Source organism: Marmota flaviventris, chromosome 6 (assembly GCF_047511675.1).
Source record: "Marmota flaviventris isolate mMarFla1 chromosome 6, mMarFla1.hap1, whole genome shotgun sequence".
NCBI lineage: Eukaryota > Metazoa > Chordata > Mammalia > Rodentia > Sciuridae > Marmota > Marmota flaviventris.
The window spans coordinates 6181494-6203638 of record NC_092503.1 but is presented as its reverse complement, the minus strand read 5'-3'; the positions used below and the strand labels follow the sequence as shown (position 1 = coordinate 6203638).

General features: G+C 41.4%; 1 protein-coding gene and 1 pseudogene across 5 annotated transcripts in view; one reads left to right on the top strand and one right to left on the bottom strand.

The window, feature by feature from the left end:
• Positions 1 to 22145, bottom strand: part of Prkn (parkin RBR E3 ubiquitin protein ligase) — a 1231972-nt gene that overhangs the window by 590168 nt on the left and 619659 nt on the right. The gene's annotated exons all lie outside the window — the stretch shown is intronic.
• LOC114096066 (ganglioside GM2 activator pseudogene) lies at positions 16609 to 17172 on the top strand (annotated as a pseudogene).

The window sequence follows — 22145 nt, the reverse complement described above, 5'->3', positions numbered from 1 at the left end:
ACTTGCAGTGTAAATTTGTCAAAGGGTCAATTTCCAGTATATTTTCTCCCCCCTAAAATGCCTCAATATAAATGGGATCTTCAGGGAAATCATACTGTAGAAATCAGAGATTTATGGCGTCCATTGATGTTTCCGAAGACGAGGAGTGTGAATTGAGCATGTGTGCGTGGGTAATTTTCCTCACAATACCATCGTCATTTTTCACTCCTTTGAAAAAGAAAGCCATCCTGTTTTTTTTTTATTTTTTGTTGTTGTTGTTGTTGTTGTTGTTTTTTTGTGTGTGTGTGCTCTTAAAATCATTTGATAGAAAAATATGTAGATTCTACAGATTTAGGAAAGGGTAAAGAGGGATTTTTCATACTCTTAACACAAAATTATACATAGCTCCCCCACACCACAAAAGATATACCTACAAGCCCTGTTCCTCCCTTCTAGAATCATGACCACGGTGAGCTATGAAGTCCCAGCAGTAACAACAAACCCAAAGCAGCATCAACTGCTGTTATGATTGGACCTGGAAAGTCCCCCAAAGCCCAATGCTGGGCCATGCACACTGCTCAGAGGTGAGATGATGGGATCCTGATGGCTTCAGCAGCATGAGTGGCTTAATCCACTGGCAGCTGAATGGGCTGTTGGGAGGCAGATCGAGTTGGAGGCAGTGGGTCACTGAGGGTGTGGCTTTGGGGATTACATCTTTCCAGGGCCCCTTCCTCTCTTTCCTGGCCGCCATGACCTGAGCAGCTTTTCCTCCCCCAGGCCTGTCCACCATGATGTTTCTGCTTGGAGCCAGCCAACCACGGATGGAGACCTCTGATGCTGTGAGCCAAAATAAATCCTCTTTCTCCAAGTTGTTTCCCTCAGTGTTTGTCACGGTGACAGAAAGCTGACTAACCCAACTTTCTGGAGAAGAAACGGTCTAAATGAAGATAATCGGCACTCTGGGTGAAGGGATGCTGCTAATGCCATGTGCTCCCAAGGGTACACTAGACTCAACTGGTCACTGCTGCAGTGACACTAGGACATACGTACACACCCATCACCCAATCCAGACAATGAACACGTCACCCATCACCATCACAGTTTCCTTAGGCCCTCTGTAGTCCCTCCATCCTGCCCCTCATTCCATACCCAGGTAACCACTCACCAACTTCCTGTAACCACAGATAAGTTTGAATGTTCTAGAATTCTACATAAAAATTACTTGTTATTATACTTTTTTGGTCTAATTTTTATGCTTTAACATAATCTTTTGAAATTCATCCATGCTATCAAACATATCAATTTTTATTTCCAAATAAATAGGCAGGATACCTTTCCAAACTATTATTTAAGTTTTTAAAATAGATTTCATTTTCTAGATATGTTTGAGGTTCACAGAAAAATTGAGTAGTAAGTACAGTTTCCCTCTAACACCCTTCCCCACGGTATGTACAAGCTTTCTTACTGTTGACATCCTCACTAGAGTAAAACTTTTTCTATAATTGATAAATTTACATTGATATGTTGTCACCTGAAATTTAGAGCTTACACTGGGGTCCACCCTGGTGTTTTACATTCTATGGATTTGGACCAATGTGTAATGACAGGTATCCACCATTTAAATATCATACAGAATAAGTGAACTGCCCTAAAAATCCTTCACACTCCACCTGCTTATCCCTCCACACCTGCCAGCTCCTGGCAACTGCAGCTCATCTCCCCATCTCCATGGTTTTGGTGTTCATAAAGCCATACACTTGTGCAACCGTGCAACATGCAGGCTTTTGAGATGGTCTTCTTTAGCTCAGTAATACCCATTTAAGATTCCGGTATGTCTCCTCACGGGTTGATAGCTCAGATCACTTTAGCATTAATCATACTTCACTGAGTCAATGTACCACACTTTTTTTGCTTCCAGGTTTGGGCTATTGTGGATAATGTGCTAAAGACATCCATATGCAGGTTTTTGTGTGGACATTCAGCAAAGAGTTCCACTACTGGATTGTGTGGTAGGGTATGTTTAGTTTATAAAACCTGCCAGATTATCTTCCAAAGTAGCTGTGCTGCCTTGAACTCCCATCAGCAGTGAGAGAGTTCCCACTGGTGGTGTCAGTGTTCTGGACGGGGCCATTCTGATACATATATAGTGAGACCTCATTTTGCTATTTTAATTAGCATTTCCCAATGAGCTAACATGTGGAGCATTTCTCCACATATTGATTCACCATGTACATCTTCTTTGTGAGATAGCTATTCAAATTTTGGCCCACTCTCAACCAGGCTGTTTTCTTATTATTGAATTTTAAAAGTTTTTTCATGTATTTTGAACAGTCCTTTATAAGATACATATTTTACAGCTTTTTTTCTAAGTCTGTAGTCTGTTTTCTCATTCTCTTGACAGTATCTTTCCCATAGCAGAAATTTTTGATTTTAGTAGAGTCCACCTTATCGATTACATCTTTCATAGATGATGTCTTTAGTGTTATATCTAAAACATCACCAACATACCCACATCATTTAGAATGTCTCCAATATTAAGTGTTAAAGTTTTGCATTTTACATTTAGGACTATGATCTGCTTTGTGTTAATTTTTATGAAGGGTATAAAATCAATGCCTAGAATATTTTTTTCCTTCTTTTTTTTTTCTTTTGCTTGTGGATATCTAGCTGTTGTAGCATCATTTGCTAAAAAGACTCTTTTTCCTTTATTGTATTACCTTTGTCCCTTCCTAAAAGATCATTTGACTATACTCATGGGGTATATTTCTGGATTCTCCACTCTGTTACTATGTTCCGTTCTTCTAGCCACCTATTCTTTTTTTCATTGTCATACTGTTTTGATTTACTGTAGCGTTTTGGAAGCCTTGACCTGGGGTAATCTTGTCCTTCTTGAATATGGTGTTGGTTATTCTGTTTTGTCTTTAGATTGTTTGTTTACCTTTTCAAATAAACCTGAGGATCCATTTGTTCATACCCACAGTTGCGATTACATTGAATCTATAGATTGAATAGGGAAGAACTGACATTTTGGCAATGTTGACTCTTCCCATCCACAAACATGCAATATTTCCCCCACATATTCCATTTATTTAGCTGCTAAATTTCTTTCAACAGTCTTTTTATTTTTCTTCCATAGACCTTTTTACATATTTTGTTATATTTAGATCCAAATATTGCATTGAGGAGAATAGTTAATGTAAAAGATATTGGGTTCTTAAATTCAAATTCCAGTTGTTCATTGCTGATGTACAATAAAGTGATTGACTTTTGTACATTAATCTTGTGTCCTGAAACCCTGCTATAATTGCTTATAAGTTACAGGGTTTTTGTCATTTTGCATTTTCTGCATACACAACCATGTCTTTTGTGAACAAAGGCAGTTTTATTTCTTTGTTCCTAATTTTATATCTTTCATTCCATTTTGCTGTTGGCTTCTTGAATTAGCTAAGACTTCCAGTAAAACACTGAAAGGAAGTCGTGAGAGCGGAAGTTTTGCCTTGTTCCTGATCTCAGTGGGAAAACCTCTAATTTCTCACCACTGAGTGTGATGTTGGCTGTAGTTATCTTGGTAGATATTCTTATCAATCTAAGGAAGTTTCCCACTATCCTTATCTGCTGAGAATCTTTTTTTTTTTCAGTCATGAATGGTTGTTGGATTCTGTCAAAAACTGTTTCTGCATCTACTGACATAATAATGTGCATCTTCTTTAGTCTACTGATATAATATTACATTAATTGATTTGCAAATGTGGAACGACCTTGCGTATCTGGAATAATGCCTGTTGGTTATGTTTTATTCTTTTAAATACATTGTTGAATTTGATGTGCTAATATTTCATTTAGGAATTTTTCATTTAAGTTCATGAAAGATGTTGGTCAACACTTTTCTTATATTTGTCTAGTTTTTGTAATAGGGCAATGCTGGACTCATAAAATAAATCAGGAAAATTCCCTCAACCTTCATCTTCTGAAAAAGATTGTAGACAACTGGTATTACACTTTCCTTAAGTGTTTGAGAAAATTCACCAGTAAATCCACCTTGGCCTGGTGCTTTCTTTTTTGAAAGATTCCTGAGCATTTATTAAATTTCTTTAATGCATCATCTATTTGTCTATTTCTTCTTCTGTGAATTTTAGCAGTTTGGTCCATTTCATCTAGGTTATTAAATTCAAAGACATAGAATTATTCATGATATCCTTTCTTATTGTTGTAATGTCCATGAGATCTGTAGTTATGTCCCTTCTTTCATTTCTGTTAGTAGTAAATTGTGTCATCTTTTCTTCCTTGAGCTGGCCAGAGGCAGATTGACTTTATTCATCTTCTCAAAGAACCATAGTTTAGTTTCACTGTTTTTTTTCCTATTGATTTCCCATTTTTAATTTCATTGATTTCTGCTGTAAATTTTGATATTTATGTCCTGATTTTGAATTTAATTTCGCCCTCTTCTTCTACAGGGTCAATTTACTAATTGATTTTAGGTGTTTCTTCTTCTAATACATGAATCCAAGGCTATACATTTACTTCCAGTATTGCTTAAACTATGTCCCACAAGTACTGATAAACTGTATTTCATTTTCATTTAGCTCAAAATCACTCAGTCAATCAACAAATACATGTAAATATGTTCATCATCTCTAGCAATTAGAGAAATGCAAATCAAAACTCCAATCAGAATGGCAGCTATTATGAAGACAAACAACAATAAGTGTGGGACTGCAAATTGGTGCAGCCAATATGGAAAGCACTATGGAAATTCTTTGGAAAGCTTGGAATGGAACCACTATTTGACCCAGCTATCCCTCTCCTTGGTTTATACCCAAAAGACTTAAAATCAGCATACTACAGGGACACAGCCACATCAATGTTTATAGCAGCACAATTCACAATAGCTAAACTGTGGAGCCAACCTAGATGCCCCTCAGTGGATAAATGGATAAAAAAAAACCCTGAGGTATATATACACAATGGAATTTTACTCAGCAATAAAAGAAAATAAAATCATGGCATTTGCAGGTAAATGATGGCGTTGGAGAAGATAATGCTAAGTGAAGTTAGCCAATCCCCCCACCCCCACCACCAAAAAAAATGCCGAATGTGTTCTCTGATATAAGGAGGCTGACTCATAGTGGGGTAGGGAGGGGGAGCATGGGAGGAATAGATGAATTCTAGATACAGCAGAGGGGTGGGAGGGAAAGGGAGGGGGCAGAGGATTAGCAAGAATGGTGGAATGTGATAGACATCATTATCCAAAGTACATGTATGAAGACATGGATTGGTGTCAACATACTGTATATACAACCAGAGATATGAAAAATTTGTGCTGTATATGAGTAATAAGAATTGTAATGCATTCCGCTGTCATTTATTTTTTAAAAAATCAATTAAAAATCACTCAAGATTCCTTCTTTGCTATTTAGAAGTTTGTTGTTAAGATTCCAAGTCTTTTGGATTTTCCATCATTCTGTTATTGATTTCCAATTTAATTCCAATGTAGCCTAAGAGTAAATATTGTGATTTCCATTTTATAAAATGTCTTAAGATCTCTTTTATGATTCATAATATGGTCTATGTTGGTGAATAATCCATGTTAACTTGGGAAGAATGTGTTTTCTTCTGTTGTTGGTAGAAGCAGTCTACAGATATCAATCATACCTAGTTTACAGGTGGTGCTGTTGAATTCAACAAGTCTTTTTTGATTTTATTCCTGATGAAACTCTTCATTTCTGATCGAGGTTATTCACATATTTTCATTGCAGATTACTGTTTCATTGTGTGAATATGCCACAACTTATCATCTATTCACATATTGAACAAAAACTTAGGTTGTCCCATAATACAGACTATCATGATAAATATTCCATGTACACTTGAAAAGAATGAATATTCTGCTGTTGTTAGGTAGAATACTCTGTAAATGTCAATTACTTGAACTTTATTGGTAATATAGTTCAAATCTTCTATATTCTTACTAATTTTCTGTTTATGTGTTCCAGTTTGATATAGGTATATTGAGATCTTACTGTAATTATGAATTTATGTTTCCACCCTGGCAAATCTATCAGTTTTCACTTCAACTATGTTGAAACTCTGTTCTTAGATATGTAAACATTTAGAATTATTAGGTTCCTTTTATGCACCAACCCTTTATTGTTATGATAATACTGTCTTTATAATATTATTTGCTCTGAGACCTATTTATCTGTTATTATCCTAGCCAGTACAGATTTTTAAAGTTAATGTTATCATGGTACACCTTTTTTCATCCATTTCAATGTATTTGAAATACTTGTTTTAAAAGTGGGTTTATTATAGGCAACATATAATTGAATCTTGCTTTTTTATTCAAACTAAAAATCTCTGTATTAATTTGGGGTATCTTCAAGATTTATATTGAATTATATTTCATATGATTTAATTTAAATCTATCATATTACAAGTTATTTTCTATCTATCTCACATATTTTTTGTTGCCCTTTACTGTTCTCCACGGCCATGGTAGTAGAGGTCGAGCCTCACACAGTAGGCAAGTGCTCTTCCACTCAGCTTATTCCAAGTCCTCTTTTATCACCTTTTTCTGCTTTTTTGTTTTGTTAACTATTTGGGGGACTCCATGCCCTCTTCCTTGATTACCAGCCATAGCTCTTTACTATTTTAGTGATTGCTTAGTGAGTATCATGCACATAATACTATACATCGTTAACTATTTTAAAGTAATATCCCACCACTTCTCATACAGTACAAGAGCTTCTAAGAACTTTCTATTTTTTGAATACCCAGATTAACACTCTAGTTCTCACAAATTTTTATATATGGTATAAACCCTGAAATGCATTCTTTCATTTTTATCTAAACAATCGGTTATTTATTACACTGATGAAGTAATTAAAAATCTTATGTGTTCGATTGTGTAGCGATCATTTCTGATACACTTTACTCCTATGTGTCCAACTGGTACAACTCTCCTTCTGTCTTGAGAACCTCCTTTACGTTCAACTGTGTTGTAGCTCTTCTGGCTATGAATTCTTTCAGCTTTTGTATATCTCACAAATTCTGTTTCACGTTTACTTTTGAAATTGACTTTTGCTTCATATAAATTTCTAGGCTGAAGAATTTTTTTCTGTCAGTTCTTTAAAGCTGTCAACTGTCTTCTCTTTTGTGTTTTTTCCTATAAGAAATCTCTCACCCTTATTTTCGTCTTCATCTTTATAAATAGTTCCTGCTTTCTTTGGATGCTTTTAAACATTTTTTTAAAACAAATTGCATAAGCACTGTGTTACCCTGTGCTTGGTGTTGTTTCTTCATGTCACTGAAACACTTCTGGCCATTTTCTTCCTCTTCTCTGTATCTATTCTCCTCCTCTCCCACCACCCCCAGGTACTTTAACTACATATATACAAGCTATAAGCTTCTTGAAATTGCCCCACAGTTCACTGATGTTCTTCCCCATTTAAAAATGTGTTGACTGAGTTTCCATTTGGATAGTTCCTAGTGCTATGTTTTTCAGTTCACTAATCTTCTGTAGAGTCGAATATCACTGTTTTAGTCAGCTTTTTTGCTGCTGTGACTAGAGGATCTGACCAGAACAACTGGACGGAGGAACGGTTTATCACAGTTCCAGAGGGAAGCAGCTCACATCAGAAAGCAAAAAGAGAGACTCTACTTGCCAGATACAAATATATATACCAAGGCCACGCCCTAATTCCCACCTCCTCTGGCCACACCCTACCCCTTCAGTTAATCTCCTCAGGGCTTAACTCACTAATTATGCTAAGCCTATACCCAATCATTTCTTCTCTACAGCTTCTTACGTTGTCATACAGGTGACAGCTTTCGGGAGACACCGCAGCTGAACCATAACACCCACTAATCTCATATATTGTTGTTTTCCTCACAAGAGTCCATTGTCTGTCTGCTTTGTATCTTCCATGTCTCTTCTAAGCTCTCTGAACAAACAGGACACAATTATAATGGCTATTATTAATTTCCTTGCATAATGATTCTAATATCTATTATCAGTTCTAGTTCTTGATTAATTTTTCTCTTCATTATTGGTTATTATAATTTCGCCTCTTTGCATGACTTATAATATTTGATTAGATGCTAGACATTGTGTATTTTGTCTGGTTGGGTATTAACTATTTTTGTATTCCAAGAATCATTCTTAGACTTTGTGTTGCAATGTAACTATTTATTTGGTAATAACTTTATCCTTTAGGATCTTGATTTTTAATATTTGGTAATTGGGTTCAGAAAAGCATTTAGTTTGGGGGAAAAAAAAGTACTCCCTGCTACTGAGGAAGGCCTTTCTGTGTCTTCTAGCGGACACTCGATTCATTAGGAATTTTCCAGGTGGCTGGTGGGAAGAAGTAGCATCACCAGTCCTCGTGAGAGCTCCATACTGTCCCTCTAGTCCTTTCAGATAAGTCTTACCACATCCCTGTCTGGGTACCTTTTCTCTTCCCATTAGACCGTCCAGCTCCAGTGTCTGTGGTCTCCCCAAATCTCACATTTCTCACTTCTATTCAGGGATTCTGCTGGACTCCGCCTGGGAAACTCCTCCCTGGTGCATCCTGCGGACCCTGAAGGCCCTGAGCCTGGGCCAGCCTGCTCCCTCATTCTCCCCATCTCTCGGAATCACTGCCCTCTGCTGCTGGTTTCTTGAGAATCACTCTTAATATTTTTTGCTCGTTTCTGGATGACAAAGGGTAAATCTCCCCAAACTCACCATCTTGATGGAAGAAGACTGACACTTTAATAATATTAATTGTTAAAGATCCAGCTTGGGCTGGGTCTGGGGCGCAGTGGTGGAGCGCCTGCCTCGCATGTGTGAGGCATCAGGTTCGATCCTCAGCACCACATAAATAAATCAAATGAAGGTATTGTGTCTATCTATAACCAAAAAGAAAAAAAATTCAAAAATCCAGCTTGACATGCATGTAAAAAAATATATATATATATATATATACACACACACACACACACACACACATACATACCACACTCCTTTTACTGCTTCGGTCAATTCAAGGTATTCTCAGATCATACGTAATGACAAGGATCAGCCTTCCCCAGGGTTGGCCCTCACTCCCCTGCTTTCTCTTTATAACCACAGAAGCAGGCGAGTGCAGGCCTAGACAGAAGCGAGTAAGGAGGACTTCAGGGCCCTCTCACCAGGTGGCAATTTCTGTGCAGGCCCCAAGTATGCAGGGCCGCTGTCACTTAACATGAGAAGTTGGCCAGAGAGGACGCCATAGACCTGTATGGCCAGCAGGTGACATTGGGATTTAGTGCTTCGTTATTTCCTGAGGATAATGAACATTTATTGTTGAGGTAGCAGTTAACAAACTCCTGAAGGTCTTGGAGGTGATATGAACACAACCAGAGCACTAAACATTCCTGAAAGTGTCTGTGCAAAAATAGCAGCTCCAGAAAGAAGCTGTGAGCTGCGGGTCTCAGAGCACTGGGACTGCACCCCAGAACCCCTGGGACACACCGCAGTCCTCTGCCAGGGGAGCATGGGCTGTTGGTCTGTCTGCTTCATAAGCGGCTTCTCAGACTTGGGATGATTGTGAATGAAAAGTAAATTTCATAGAAATATTTTTGATGTTGGAGTCAATGGAATAAATCAAATTTTAGGAACATGTGTAAGACATGGTTTTATTTGAATCGGTATTGATTATTTTGCAAGCAACTCAAAATATACATTTCGCTCTCAGTAGAAACATGCCACTTGTCTGTGGGGACAAGGAAGATCTGTATTGAAGAGCAGCGAAAGTGAACGAATCTCAGGGTACCAGCTTTTGAAGTCACAGAATTCACCTGGGAAATATAAAGGTTCTCCAAGACATCAAGCTAAACTTAATATTAAATAATAGGTACCATTAGATTAAAAAGAGAAGAGGCAGCTGTTTGGAATATGTGCTTCTTCCAAGATAAGATCTCTGGTTTGGGAGGCTTTCAGTTTGGTCTGCATTTGACCCTTAATTTATAATAAAGGCGAAAAAGTGTAGGTCAAGGTGGAGGTGCCATGAAAGGTATCCAGAGTGGGGACTTTTAAGAAGAGTCTCATGAAGTAATAATAAAGATGATAAGAAACACTGACTAATAAGGCAGGTGCAATGGCACTGAAACTCGAGTTGAACCTTCATTTCCTTCAGCAGGAGAGGAGCTCTGGGGGAACAGAGTCAAAGAAGCTCTCCTCAGCGCTCTCTGCATCCTCCTCCCGCCCCCCCCCCTCCCCCTGAGTGTCATATTGCTGGGAAACAGGGAGGAGGGGGGAGAGAAAGAAAACTCTTGAGCTTTCCTTTGCTTTCTGTGTGAGTGTGACAGCCTGCGCCCGCCCACTGCCAACAGCGCCCCTGGCTAGAGAGAAGAAAGGCCTTGTCCGGGGTAAAAGCTCCTTGGGCTCAGTTTACTTTTCCAGCTTAGTTGAAAGCAGCGGAGATACAGAACAGCCGGGCGCCGCTAATAGACCCACCCGACCCCTTAACTCTGCAGACTGGGGCCAGATGGAAGGATTAGAAGATGGTGACGAGAAGCACTACTTCTGTTTTCTAAATCCATTTAATTCCAAAACATGAGTCCATTACTACAAAATTCTAAAGTATGAAATTAAAATAACATAAAGGGATAGTCAATATCTATTTGTGTTTTGTGCTCACAATGACATTACCGAATCTAATAAAGTTAAATGCATACTAAAACATAGCTGTCCTATTTGAACAAAATTAGGTGAGTGCATTTCTCTTAGAATCGCTATCAAATGCACAGGACTTTCCTTTTAAACATTAAAGATAAAATGAAATATTTATCTGTGTGATTTTATTCTGTCTAATGTCTATTTCTCCTGTCTAGTTTTCCATCCCTTAGCATCATTCCTAGCCCAGCAGTCAACAAATGATCACTGAGTAAACTGAGAGCACCATCAACAATTATGGGAATTTAAAACAAAATGGAACAAAATCATATGCAATAAATCGATGCTTGCCCCAGTTTCAGTAAGATGAGTCCTTCAGGAACATAAAGCAGATTCAACATTTAACAATTTCACCCAAATCACACTCCTCCCCTACTTCCTCCTCTCCAGCTCTCCATCCCACTTGGAAAGCTCAGGCAAGTTCTCAGCATGGTCTGTGGGCGCTGCGTGTTGCAGGTCAGCCCGGGAACACCCGACTGTGTGGTTCCACTGGAGGGCGATGACCTGCTCGTGTTCACCACTGTGTTTCTGGAACTTAAAATCCTGACAGGCTATACATACACACACACACACACACACACACACACACACACACACACAGTTAAACAAATGAACCCTGAATGGCCGAGTGAATGAAAAATGAATGGGAAGTACACGCTCAACCAACAGCCAAATATTTTACTTATTTAGGGCAGTAGAAAATAAGCATTTAAAAAATGTTTTTGACTTTTACTGAAAGGCAAGGTTGCTCTGATTCATTCTTCATATTAAATGAAGGACTGTGCTTTTACAGAGATACGTCTAGTCTCAGAACGTAGGACAGGGCCGAGTGGTCAGGCTGAAACGAGGACCAGGTGCAGGGACAGACGTGCAACTGTATCCAGTTAGAGAACGGCTGTGGGGGTTGTTCTTCATTCTAAGAATGCAGAGAAAATATTCCAGGATCACAACAGCAAGAATAAGACAACCGACCGAAGCCTCACAGCTACACAATTCAGGAAAGAAATCAAAGGTATTGGGAGAAGTCTCAGCATATCAGAGGGTGATTTTATAGCCTGACACGTGCTGATAGGGACATTTTGAGAATATATTTCCAAAAATGAAATATATCTCTCTCCAAATATATCTGAAATGAAAAGAGATCATGGAAACAAAGTGAAATGGCGGTGAAAACTGAACATGAGACTCCAGGCCCGATGGCAGGCGTCTGCAGGGTCTCCAAGTCTAGACTCAATGGGCACTACTAAAACTGTTGATGGCAGAATCATCAATTAAGTTTTATGGCAGAGCTGAGTAAGAAATCAATCAACAAAATATTAGTAATCCATCTGCTCATCACAACGAGTTCTGGCAGACAGCATTGCTACCTTAATGATATGATATTGGGAGGAAGAAAAGAGTCAGGGAAATGGCTGAGCTTTTCCCAGAGGCATGCGGTACGGTTCCAAATCAATTTGGATTTACAGCTATCCCGAGTTCTCTGTAATAACCTCATTCCACAAACACTAAATTTTGAATACCTTTTAAAAAACCAGACTCAGTATACATCCCCAACACCCAGGTGCTCTATCTCCGCGGCACTCTGAGATTGCCAAATGAAAGGCTTTCACACACAACCTGGGTTTGAAAATTACAGCTGTGGATATATTTCAGATCTCGCTGTGGGAGATCCCTCACACTTTAGCAAGATACTAGAGTGAAAAGTGAAGTTCAACTGAAAAAACTACAAAGGGAAGGAGGCATAGCCGGATTGTCTAAGACCATAAAATTGAGTTTCTTTTGAAGGAATGTAGGGAGGCAGAACTACAAAGTTAACCATGGAAATTCTTGTGAATTCTTGAGAGCCTGTAGAAGCTCAGAAATCAGGGATAGAAGGAACACGTGTGTGTCTGGAAACTTGGCACCATTGGTGACAGAGAGAAATGTGCACTTGGCAGCTCTATCTCCTGGACATCTGTCATGTGTCCTTCAGACTCACCTCCACCTTCCCACCTGCCTTCCGCCATCTGGAGGCTCACCTGCATGGGCCACATGGGCCTCATGTCCCTTGGGTCAACTGGGAGCTATAGAATAAAATGGAGAAATAGTAGGAGGTTCATATTCCTAGGACTCACTAAGTTCCCAGCCATGGCTGATAACTGCACAATGCAGCCAAAGCCTGCTGTTTAGGGTCGATTTTATACCAGCATTTCCAACCAAACAAGTTCTAGCAGGAATCTGAACAAAGCCCGGGGATTAACGGCCCCCAGATAAAAGCTGGAAAGGTTAAGGCTATCACAATCAGTGACGTCCATCAGTCTTCCCTGGAGAGCGAATAATATTCTGAATGGAACACTACCCAGTTTAAAATAAAGGGAAATAGACAATGGGACTGCAAAGAAGAAATAGGAAAATAAATCCTAAGAGCATAGAACATGAGAAAAAGATGCCAGGGACTCTCTGGGAATAAAGATGCTGGCTTTGTGATAGGAATGTTCTTTACTTAGCCTTATGATTCTTGAGAATTTTATCAGCAAAGATAAAGTAATATGACTAGAGTAGAAAAAGCTTTAACAATCTTTAAGAAACCAAGAAATCTGGATAACCTTAAAATATTTCTGCAGTTCAGGAACAAAATAAACTACATAAAGAGGATCATAAAGAGGTGAAACACTGGGTTGGCTCCACTCAAACCTGGAAGGCAAATGGGAATTTGGAAATGAAAATTGGAGAAAATGGAAATCGGAGCCACTCACCCTGAGAAGATCACTGCACAGAAACAATCACATTTCATAAGCCAGGAAACATCCTTCATTCTAGAGGTTTCAGCCAAATGAAAATAAACCCACCACCACGGCACCACTATTCTGTAATAATTTAAGCCAAGAAAGGAGGAAAAAAGATATGTCAGTTTCCACAAGGAAGAAAAGCCGAAGCCGTAACACAAACACAGGGATTCCTTCTAAGCCTTTTTAACACACACTAAAGATAAAAAATCACCCTCCCTGGGCACACTAGGGTCTGAGCAGGGAAATAAAATCCTTCTAGTTATGATGAGGAATGTTTTTAAAACGTTGATGTGTTTAATTCCTACATGCTGATAAGAAAATTCTCCTACTTAAAACACTGTTATCAAAATCAGGAAATGTTGGTAGAAAACTTGTATCTAATTAATTAAATCTGATTCTTATTTGTAAATCATATCAATTACATCAGTAATTGATAATGTCCATTTATAAGCTAAACAATAGGCTAGTCCCAAATTTCAACCAGGGACGGGGGTCTTATTTGCTCATGTCCTTTCAGTGTCCTGGGACCTGAACCAGTTCCTTAGTCTGTTTTCTTCTTTCATGATCTTGACATTTTCTGTTGGGTATAGGCCAATTTTTGTGAGGACGCCCCTCAATCTGGGTTGGTCTAATGCTTCTTTTCAGGAGATGCATGTCATTGGTTGTCCCAATATTTCAACTTGAGTAGTCTGGTTCTGTGGTCTCTGCCAGGTGTCCTCACTATATGGTGACTATTTTTCTCTCTCGTGAATAAGTACTTTTGGATGAAACATGTAAGGCTATGCAAATGTCCTTCCATGTTAGCATCTATTGATTATCCCTGCCTGAATCAATTATTAGTATGATGATTAGTAAATTATGATTTTTCAAAATGTATTATTTTATATGCTTTTGGAATTTTACTGAAAGGAAGAGAACTTCCAACCATTTATTCATTTATTAATTTATGTCAGTAAGCACACATGGATTGCTATTTTTTTCCTGGGTTAATATCTATTGGTTATAAATTCCATTATTTGTTTTGATGTTCATATTCTCCTAGGTCTAGCCAAAGGTGCTGAAAGCCATAGCCAAGTAGGAATGACGCATGGCAGTTTCCTTGTCAGCCTACCCCATGTGGCTTAGAGGGAGGACTCTCCATTGTGGAAATGGGCTTGCCTTGGACTCAGGTCATTTCCAGTGACATTGCATGGATGTTTGAGAGTTTTGATTTGAAAGGTGACCTTGCTCAGGGATTAGGGGGATCCGGGTTTGGGGTGGATCCAGGTTTAGGGTGGATCCAGGTTTAGGGCGGATCCTGCTGGGAATAGGGGGTATCCTGCTGCCTCAGGCGCCCACTCCTTGAGTTCCCGTTGAGTTCTCGGGGATTCAGAGAGTATTTGGGATGCAGAGCCCGGTGGAGGTGTGATTTTTCCCCAGAACGTGTGTGTAGAGTGCCGGTGAGAGGTCGGAAATAAAGAACTGCTGTTTGTATCTACAAGGCGGTGTGGTGGCCCGGTTATTTTGTGCCCAGCCAGACTGCGGCACAAAGGGAGCTCCTTGAAGCCAGATCCTACATGTTTTGTGTTAGTCTGCATTTCAGTACTATGACAAAATACTTGAGATAAACAACTGAAAGGAGGAAAAATTTATTTTGGCTCAGAGTTTCAGAGGTTTCAGTTCATGGCTGCCCCCTCCATTGTTTCCGGGCTTATGATGAGGCATTACATCATGGTGGAAGAGTGGAACACAGCAAAGGAGCTCACTTCATAGTGGATAGCAGGCAGAGAGAGAGGTGGGGCCAATGAAAACAATACGCTTTCAAAGGCAGCCTCCAGTGACCCACTCTTCCAACTGGGCCCCACCTCCTAAAGGGTCCACCACCGCCCAGTAGCCCCACCAGCTGGGACCAAGTCTTCAACACATGAGCCTCTGGGGACATTCCAGATCCCAACCATCACAGCCTCTTCACTGCTGCAAGCATCTCCCTTCCTCTTAGGATCAGGCTCTGTGGTACCTTGGCTGCCTGAAGCCCAGAGCCCTCCCCTCTCCATGGAATCTGGTGTGTTGGGTGGTGAGAGTGTCAGGAAACTACTGTCTACGTTCTGGGGGGCTCCTTCCTACTGCCAGGTTGCCGCTTCTTGACCCTCAGAAATCCAATCCACTTCTGTGTGTTCATGCAAAGATATCATGACCACCCGGGTTCCTGTGGACAGCCCGAGTTCCCAGAGACCACGGATTCCAACCAGGCGCCGTGTGGGTTCTAGACCCCCTTTCAAGGCTTGCAGCTTCTTTCTGTGGTGGTAAGAAGTTTGGCTCCAATTACCCTCCATATTAGATATTTAGAAAAGTCAGATATTTAGAAATACACAGAAAAGAGGTAACTGATAACCCAGCCAGGACAAAAGACAAAACTACTAAGTTCACTTTTATAGTTATTTTGACTTCATAGTAAAGAGTTCTCGTGCTGAAAATTATTTGGTAACTTCCCGTTCCCCTGTGCTGTATTATTCGTTTGAAATGACATTAAGTTTGTCTGTATCTACAATTTATTTTAGCTTTATTCTCTTCTCTGTGTTTATTTCTTTTAAAATAAATAAATAAATAAAACTTTCACATGGTTCCAAAGGCCAAAACCCAAAGTCACACAGAAGACCTATTCAGAGACGAGTCGCTCTCCGGACCCCACCCATGCCTGGTCATGACTCTCCCCAGAGGTCATCAATCCCACGTGCCTACAGCTCATTCTTCCCCTTTCCTTTATAAAAACCACGCAGACACTGCCTGTTTTCTCATTTCTGAGGAGTCCGGCTCCTGGTTAAAACCCGTGTGTGCATTTTCCAGGCCAACTGTAATCCGCAGTGAAAGCCCCTACCCGAGAGGCCTGGAGATGCCTCCCTCCCAGCTCAGCACGCAGCCGTGCGTGGCCATCTGGGAACCCCTGGCTGGTCACCTCTTCCCATACGTTCACCCCTGGCCCTGGAGGGTTCGTTCTAGGTCTCTCCCTGAGCCCTCCGGCTGGGGTCTGCCCCAGGCCCCTCTGAACCCTGAGCACATGCTGCACTTGACTTAGTCTACTCTGAGCCCTCCACTGGTCTGGGGTCCAGAGAATGGCCAGAACGTTTGGGAAGTACCCTCAAAAGTGAGGTGAACTCGCGCGGATCCACCCTTCCCATGCATCCCTTGATGCGCATTCCGCTTCCATCTTCCTGGGCTTGCTTCTTGCCGGCCCTGCTGCCGGGGCGCTCAGTCCTAAACCGCTGCCCCCAGCTTGGTGGCTTTTCCTGGGATAACTGTGATGAAGGGAAGGACCCTGCTCTGATCAAAAGCCCGATGTTGGAACCTGATCCCATTGTCGTTCCTGGGAATGTGACTGTCAGTGTCGAGGGCAAGACCAGTGTCCCCTGACTTCGCCTCAGAAGGTAGAATTAACGGTGGAGAAGGAAGGGGCTGGCTTCTGGGTCAAGATCCCACGTGTGGAGCAGCTTGGCAGCTGACCTACGAAGACTTCTGTGATGTGCTGAACACTGTGATTCCCCCTGGGGAGCCTGCCCAGAGCCTCTGAACACCTATGGACTTCCCTGTCACTGTCCCTTCAAGGAAGGCACCTACTTGCTGCCCAAGAGTGATTCACAATGCCCGACCTGAGCCTCCCAGCTGGCTCAGCACCAGTAACCCCACAGCATCCTGAGCAGTGGTGGGAAGCGTCTGGGCCGTGTCAAGGTCTCTGCATCTCTAAAGGGCAAATAAAGTGGCAGCTGCCACAGCAGAATGAAGGGATAGAGGGAAGGCCTTTGTCTTCCTTCGTCCTGTTTGCCAAGGCCCACTTCTGACTCTCTGCCTGTCTTCAGCCCTGTTCTGTGATGATTCCGCTGCCCTCACTGAATGTCCTCAGGTGCCACTTACATTTCAAACTGGGACAAGCAGCTCTGAACTAAGGGAGGGTGAGCGCGGCAGTTTCCGAGAGCCCAGGATGTCTGTGGGCTAGCCACATCCCTCCCTCCCTACCCAGATAACTTTCTAAGAGCTTCTTTTATTTCCAAAACAGTCAAGGAGAGGAAACCAACATTATTTGGGGATTTAAATTCAGAGTGACCCAGTCTTGGCCTCCAGAAGTACCTTTTTAACTTTCTCTTTCGTCACTAAGTGAAAAGCAGAGTTCAGGGTATTAATATTTTTCATCCTACTCCAAGCCCCTCCTATAGTAAAGGGGCTGAAGTAATTGATCTCCATCTGTTCCTCCATTAACTTCTATAATTAATTTTGCATTCTTGTCTAGGTTTGCCTAACTGACACTGGGCAGAGTGTGTCCTGGAGAGGCAGGGTGTAGGTGTTGCGGTTCCTTTGCAGGAGTTATTTTAGGAATGCTGTAGGTGTTTACCATCAGTCACCAATTCTGGTGGCTTCAGGGCCAAGCAAGAGACATCCGTGAGCAAGAAGGAGCACTGGAAACATTCTGCTTCCAGGTGTGACCTCCACTTTTCCTTACTGGATAAAGATGATGTATGCCATGGAACAATGAGCACTCCTCATACTGTACAAAAATAATAATGATAACTGCACTGATATAAGGCAGCTGAGCTCCAGTCTGTAGTTGGAAATATGATGTAATGGAGGATGTACTTCAGTCCATAAGGGGCAGTTGCAGTCTAGCCAATGAGTGCTATATAAAAGTGTTCTGGGTCCAGAAATGCCAGATAGTCACATTTTTTTCCCCTTTGGAGGCCAAAAATGCAGATTTTTAAATATGAAATTTCACAATTTTTATGTATTGCCAACTACTTGTTCTTTTTTATACACTGTTGGGGCCGAAAGGGCCAAATGTACTTTTCTGGGGAAATCTGGCCCATGGATGGCTGTTAAGGTCTGTAAACAAGTCTGGATGGTGCCTGGCATTTTGCCAGAGGGAGTGGTTTGTGAAGTAACGCCAGAGAGCCATTAAGTGTGGAGATTTCTTATTGGTTGACTGCTGTATCTAGTTTATGTTAATTAGATGAGCTGTGTGGAATGTATAAATACCCCTCCTGTCCTACAGTAAACGGCTCCCTCTCCTGCTGTATCAATCTACCAAGTTGCTCGTCACTCCCCCCCCCCCCCACCCCCCGGTTATTTTGCTGCAGCTGGACTGCGGCAGATGGCCAGTTTGCAACCTCTAAGATACGACTGTCACGACGACTCCTCTAGCACCATTTCTCCCTCCATAGGGCCAAATCCATAGTGGCTGGCCCCAGAGGAGATCTGCCAGTGCTGGAAGAGGTCCAGGTAGCCTCTCAGCAGTGACCTGCATGGGTCTTGAGGCTACCTGCTCCAGCACTGGAGCCCCTTCAGGTGGGAGACTGATGCTGAAGAACTGGCCCCTCCAGCAGCTGCCTTGTGCAGCAGAGATCTGATGAAGAGAAGGTGGATGCTAGGTCAGGCTGCCTGGATCTTTCCACTGCTCTGTTGTGCTGTGATATCTTTCTGAACCATGGACAGCCCCACATGCCAGCTTATTTGAAGCCTGAATTGGCAATGAATCTTCTTAACTTGCTGATAAAAAAAAAAAAAAAGTGAGATGACCCTGACACCCTATAGATCCACTAACTCTCCATCAGGGTGCTGTTTCATGAGGGGCGATGGAATAGAGGGGAATCCTGGTGCTCCCAAAAGCATCCCTTAGACCACTGCCCCGAGTGACTAAAGGCCCCCCTCTTTCCTTAACAGGTTGCTGCTTTCATTGGCTAGTCTGATACCTGACAGCTTAGCTCTCTTTGCCAGCAGATAAATTCCTCTTCATTCCTACACAGTGGCAATCCAATAGGTGTTTTGTTGTTGTTGTTTGTATTTTGCTTTTTTTTTTCTCACTTAGCAATATGCTCTAAAAACTACCCTAAAATTTAGGGTAGAGATCTGGGTATGCAGAGGTGTTAATCATCTCTTTTCTCTACTGTGGGGTAGCCCATCAAAGGTTTGTTCCCTCATGGATTGAGGCATCTCCTAGGATGTATCTAATATTTTTTGACTACAATGACCTTGTGTGTATAAATGTTGATATGATTGGAAGATAACTCATTCATGGTGTTGTAGAAAATACACATCTTAAAACATATTATCTTGAGTAAACCTGCAGCTTGATTTCTAGAACAGGGATTTTTATAATCAATCCTTTAAAAAGGAAGCCCACTGTTCCGATTTTTTTTCTTGGCAAGCATTCCCACTAGTGAAGCAGTAGGTGAGATTTTGCCGACTGTGGGTTCTACGATTTTACGTTAACAAATCACCAAATTATGTCCATAGAGAAAAGATCTCACACAACAAGTGCTCCACCGAGCTTCACTCTTTGCTAGGTGGGGAAGCTTCCTTGAGATTATAGATTATTCTTTATCCCTCTCCTGTAATAACAAGGCATGGGCTAAGGGTGATGATCACTCAGGAAAAAAGAGATAAATCAAAGGTACTTGCAAAGGGAAAGCACTGTAGCAATCCAAGCTTTTAGAGAGAAATGCAAGACCAGCTGGATCCAGGGCTGTTCCAGTCTTGCCTCTGAGGTCCGGTTTCAGTCTTAGCCCAATTTTCAAGAGTGGCATTTGTAAGCTGCAGACTGTCAGCTACGTTCTCCTTTCTGAAGTCTGCTTGCAACGCATTCCTCTTCCTTCCTTTCTCCCCTATCACCTTTAACTGCTCACCCTGCTACTCTCTGAAATTGAAGCAAATTGCAATGTATTTTATATGATTCGAGCTGCAAGAATTGGGGAGTTGTTCGAGTATAAAGACCGTAATATAGGAAAGTCCTTGGGTGAGAAAATAGTAAGCAGAAAATGTTCACATCTCCAGACTGAAAGTATGAATACTTATATGTTGCAATCAATAGAGGAGGCTGAGGTCAGAAATCAAATGTAAATGACACATTCATGGAAAGTATCTGCTTGCAAGATAGGATATTTCATTCTTAGAGAGGGAAATCAATTTGTTCTAAATTGACTGACGTTCGTTTACACAAAACAGAGCCTTTGTACAATAGAGCATAAACTGACAAGATAAGTATTCATTCTGAGCCTCTGAAATGGAAAAGAACAGTTCAAAACTGTCAAGACGAAGGTCTCCATCTGGCATTTCAAATTTACTGATATTTTATGAAAGTCAGTTTTATGTTATGGGGCCATTCCCTGCCAAATAAATAAAAAGGTGGGACTAATTCGTGTTTGTTTGTTTGTTTTGTAAGTGAATCCACAGCAAAGGTGACAGGTCTGTGCTTTACCATTCTTTACCAAGTCACATGTGTCGTGCACGGGAATCTGATTTATGTGAGTAACATATTCATCATAACACAGACGAGTCGGGGGCCCCTGACTACTTTTCCATCACCCTCCTTCCACGCCAAATGTTGCTGCACCTGGAGCCCCAGCCTCTCCCTTGGAAAACACACTCTTCACTTATTCCTCCTGTTCTCGACAGTCGAGTATATTGGACTCCTGAGCTCCCCTGCCTGCCCCTGTCCAACCTCCTTCATCGCCCGTCTTGGAAAGGGGAGAGGACTAACATAATGGCCAATGCTTGGTTCATTATTTGGGCCATGTTTATTGTTAGGGGAACCAATAAGAAGTGGAGTTTTGGGAGGTCACACAGGTTACCTGGAGTAGTCTCCTCACAGCTGGTCACTGGTGATAACAGCCCTGAGATTACAACTTATACCAGCTGAAACCCTGAAGGTGGTCTTTGGCCTCAGGCCCAACCAGGCCTCTGCTTCAACCTAGCCTTGACCAGAGCCAGGCGTGGATCACTGGGCCCAGGGCCCCCAAATAAGAAAGTGGTCCTCATTTCTCATTCCTGTTTATGATTCCCTCAAGAACACATGGCAACGGAGGGACAGCAGGATGGATATGAAGCACTGCAGGAATGGCATACATAATTGTCTTGTCATAAATATTGTGAAAACATCTAATTTAGATCAAATGATGGAAAAATCAATACTTTCAACATGATACTGAACATTTTGACAATTAAAAATATAATCACATATTTCAAGATTATTGGAGAACCCATTTGTTCTAACATCTGATGCGATGCTTCTTCACAAGAAATGTCATTTTGATCAGTAGAGACCCAACAGCACTGGCTTTGGTGTCTAATTAATTCAGATATTTTCTCCATCATGGTAAAAGATGCCTTTTAAAGAAATCAAATCCATCATTTTCTCAAACTTTGCCTGTTACAGCCAGAGACCATAGGCTCTCAGATTTCATAGTAACCTTTCATTCACTCAGCTCTTCCTTTTCAGTTTGCTTTCTACTAGGCGAGTTGCATTCATCTTAAAATACACCAATACCCAGCATGCAGATCGAGGCCTCCAGGGAGAGCCCCTTGCTCCCTGGAGGCACCTGTGGTGTGAGCTGGTTGTCTCTGCAGGGAGCACATGGCCCTGGGGAAAGATCTGGAACAGAGCTGAGCAACAGGGGTCACAGGAACCTTCAGAGGCTGACATCAGACTTTAAGGGCTCAACTGTAGGCAGAACACAATTGGCTAGTGCTGATATCTCTGGACACGTGGGGAAAGTGGACTACTGTGACCCGTGATGAGGAGAGCCGCTTCCAGATTACCTGAAGAGTCTGAATCACAAACCAAACCAAAGCATCTGTATTATTTCAGTGCTTATTGGTAATTAAGCACTTATATCCTTGCTTTTACAAGGTGACATGAACGATTGATACTTAATATAGAAAACTAGAGTATGTAAACTGATCAC